This window comes from Nicotiana attenuata, unplaced genomic scaffold, assembly GCF_001879085.1.
Source record: "Nicotiana attenuata strain UT unplaced genomic scaffold, NIATTr2, whole genome shotgun sequence".
NCBI lineage: Eukaryota > Viridiplantae > Streptophyta > Magnoliopsida > Solanales > Solanaceae > Nicotiana > Nicotiana attenuata.
Genome location: NW_017671617.1, coordinates 220,652 through 224,969, shown reverse-complemented (window position 1 = coordinate 224,969; position 4,318 = coordinate 220,652).

Genomic DNA, 4,318 nt, shown 5'->3' with positions numbered 1-4,318 from the left:
TTGTGTTGCGCATACTCACTTTTATGTTATTATTTGGTAGTTCATCTGGACGCCATACAGCGACGAGTTGCTAGCTCAGCTGCCCGATATTTGCTCAGTCGACCGACTGCTTTGGATCACCTCCGCCCCGATGATCTTCTTCGATATGGTTGAGTATCATGCCACAGAGCGTGTGCTTCGCCAGTTTCACCGTCCCCAGCCTATACCGGGGGAGCCTGGATGGGTGGCTACACACTATCAGCGGGACGACCGTGCCAGGGTGGACGATATATATATGGGATGGCTAGAGCAGCAGGTCCATATTTGGGAGGAGCGAGGTCACCGTATTCCGCCACCACCTACATTTACCCAGGAGGCCACTATTCATCTGTATACGTCATGGTACCGCCGTCACACCCGACGGATGATTGGGAACCCCATTCATGTACTTGGCGATCGCTACAGACCATACGTCGGGAGGCACGAAGCACTGGTATGTTTTTATGGCTTATTAATATCTTATAATTGTGATATAGCATTATTTAATTAATATTTTAAATTTTTCACAGGCTATTGGGCATCATCACCTCTACCAGTTGGGACAGGAGATGCAGCAGCATGCCGACAATGCTGCACTCGTTGACTATGACCGGCGGGTGGCACAGGTGGCTCGTCGGACCCTGCTTCAGGCGAGAGATGCTGCGAGGTTGGACCACGAGGCTCAGTATGTGGCGCCAGAGGACTACCATCGGGGTAGGGGTGTCCCACGAGGCAGGGGTAGGGCACGAGAGAGGGGTGCCCCACAAGGCAGGGGTGCGCCATAGGGTCGCGGGGGTCGCAGGGGACGGCGAGGAGGTGGTCCCCAGCAAGGGGGCTATGAGGCACTTCTTGGCCCACCTGTTGAGGGACATGATGGGAATTTTGGAGATGAGGCTCTTGGAGATGATCAGCCAGGTTATGGACCTTAGGTCGATGAGCCATCCAGCAGCATGCCGTCGTACAACCTTCAGTTATCTCTGCCAGCATCGCAGGTCACCCCATCAGGAGCATTGTCGATCACGGGTACATTCGACGGGGATGTAGACCAGTACTTTGCATGCCCATCTATCGCAGCTGAGGATCGGCCCGCCCGGGACGTTGATGGCCGGCACAGGTTGAGTTATGCCTCATCCCCGACGGTTGATGCGGATCTACCACAGGCGCAGGTATGTTTGTATTACTTTAAAATTTCAAAGTTGTTTTCTTTTCCTTAATGAGCTGACATTAATTATTTTTTAACTTTCTTATGAAGGTTTCGTCCCAGCCCATCTTCGAGGCCACTACATGCTTTGATGAGGACACCACGGATGCATATACTCAGGCAGCGGATTAGACCACGGTGAGAAAATGTTTTTTTGACTCTACACGTACAATACAAATATTCTTTTTAGGTTTTCTAAGATTACTACTTGTGTTGTAGGTTGTTGACGGCCCGACGGCCTATTCTTCTGATCCTGCCAGCTGTGGTGTCGATGCTGCCGCACATCCTCAAATAAAGAGGCGGCTTGATGACGATGATCCAGATAGTGTACCCGGGCGACAAGGGATGCGACTTAGGCCGGCAGCAGCACTGAAGCACACAGGCTGCGGGACTCACTGATTTACATGTATTTTTACTTTGTGTAAATAGTACATTATGTAATTAATGGTAACAATTATCTTTTAACAACAATTTTATTTTAATTGCGTTTGAACATCAATTTTACTTAAACAGTACAACACTAACACAAACCTTGCAAACCTAAAACGTAGTACTATACTGCGAATTAAGTATTAAATTTTTAACAACAAGACAACTCCATAAAACGTAGAACTATAATGCGAATTAATTATTAAATTTATCTGCAAGAAACCAGCTTTTTTCACATAATTTACATCTTTTTCAGAATGACAAGACAACTCAATAAAACGCAGTACTATACTGCGAATTCATGATTAAATTTTTCTGCAAGAAACCAGCTTTTTTCACATAATTTACATCTTTTTCAGAACGACAAGACAACTCAATAACACGCAGTACTATACTGCGAATTAATTATTAACTTTTTCAGAATGACAAGACAACTCCATAAAACGCAGTACTATACTGCGAATTAATTATTAAATTTTTCTGCAAGACAGCAGCTTTTTCACATGGTTTTCACCTTTTTCAGAACGACAAGACAACTCTATAAAATGCAGTACTATACTGCGAATTAATTATTTTGTCTCGCCTATAAATAACGGACTCATTGTAGTTATTTTTGTGTGCTCAAAAATTACTACAAGCAAATATTTCATTAAAAGCAAATATGGCTCAACCTCTTCGTGCACCAAAGTGCTACTGTGGAAAATCATGCATGATGCAAAATTGTTGGGACGGTGGTGAAGCTGGACGCTGCTACTGGCACTGTCTGAACCAGTTTTACAAGGTTCCTTGCGAACCTATGTGTGAGTTTGAGGAATGGGTTGATGAACCATATTACCAGGAGTACTACAAAGAACAACTGTACTTTCTTCATAATCAGAATTTACGCCAACTTGAAATGCAAAGAGAAAGCGATAGAATTATTGCAGAAATGAGGGTGAAACTGAAGGAGGTGGGAGAAGAAAAATGGAAAGCACAATGGAATTGTCAAGCACAAAAGGAACGTAAACAAAAATATAAACGGGAACTTGCGGAGGTGAAGGCGAAACTGAAAGAGGTAGAAGAAGAAAAAGAACAACTGGAAGAAAGATTTAAGTGGTTGGAGCGGAGAATAAGTGGCAACCGGGACTAAACAATCCCTACTATGTGTTTAGTGTACTTTTCATGTTTCATGTATTTTTATTATGTTGGCCTGCTATGTTTGTGTTGTAGTAATGTTTTCCTTGTTTGTTGTACTAAATTTTATTTTAATTGAAGTGGACGTTAAGTTTAAGTGCTTGTGTTGTTATATGAAACTATCAAACCACGCTTTACATATTATATTTTCCTGCAATTAAACAGATTTTTCTTCACTCATTCCAAAATACACAAGTACAAACACGTATTACAAAAACAATACCAAAACAAAAGACTAGGGGTATCCTTGATAGTTGGGTACATTCGACGAACTTGCACCAGGAGCCGGATTACCACCGCCACGCACACCACCTGAAGGACATTTACGACGGTCGTGTCCTGTTTGCGAGCATATGCCACATTTACGCGCATAAACGGACTCACCAACATCCATTTGGTTCCGTATACGCGTTCTCTTTTGCACTTGCAGCTTGCGCAAATAGTCCTTGTTACATACCATCTTAAAAGGTTCCAGCAGCCAATAATGCTCAGCACATAATGGATGCAACTTCCCACTATACGTGTCTACGTATGCAGCAACACTGTATTGCCTATCAATATAGTTTGTTGCCCCATATCCAACTTGTTGAAAGCACTTCAACGCATGTGCGCACGGCATGTGGTAGATGGTCCATTTCCCACATGAACATAACCTTCTATTTTCATTCACCGTATGTAGATTGTTCCCACGGTGTCCGTGGATAGCGGTCTTAACTTCAAAAACACCCCGTTCATGATCGTACTGAAGAAATGAATGCCACTGTGCTCGCCTCCTGGACCTTTCAAATCTTCTCATGGGTATTGGCATAAATTCAACACCCCTGTCCATCAATGCCGATGCAGCTGCATGCCTTTCAACAAACCTCTCCGCACTCTGTTTGAATGTCATGCGGACCATGGCAGTGACAGGCAATCCAGGGCAGACTTCAACAAGCCGTTGAATGACTCCGACACATTTGTAGTGAGGGCTCCCCATCGTCTGCCGCCATCAGCATGCAATGTCCACATGTGAAGCTCATGTCGCATCAACCAAGTATAGGCTCGTGGTTCTATCTGCCGGATCGCTACCATGCGCCTCGTGAATTTGCACTGCTGATGCTCAGTTGCAGCCATCCACATTAAGTCATGCAAGGCCTTGTCAGGAAATTTCTTCTGGAAATTGGCCTTCAGGTGCCTCACACAGTAACGGTGGTATGCATATGGTTCAAGTGGTTCAAAAATACCACCATGCCGATCATATATTAGACAAATACCTGAACGCTGTTTGACAACGTGCTGCTTCAAGTGGTTTAAAAAAAGCGTCCACGTCTCTTCACTTTCGTTGGCACAAATGGCAAAAGCTAGTGGAAATATTTTTCCGTTGGCATCTACTGCAACTGCAATCAAAAGCTTAATATCATACTTTCCATAGACATGAGTACCGTCTATGGAAATTACAGGACGACAATGCACAAAACCATCAATTGCTGGTTTAAATGACCAAAACATATAGTTGAA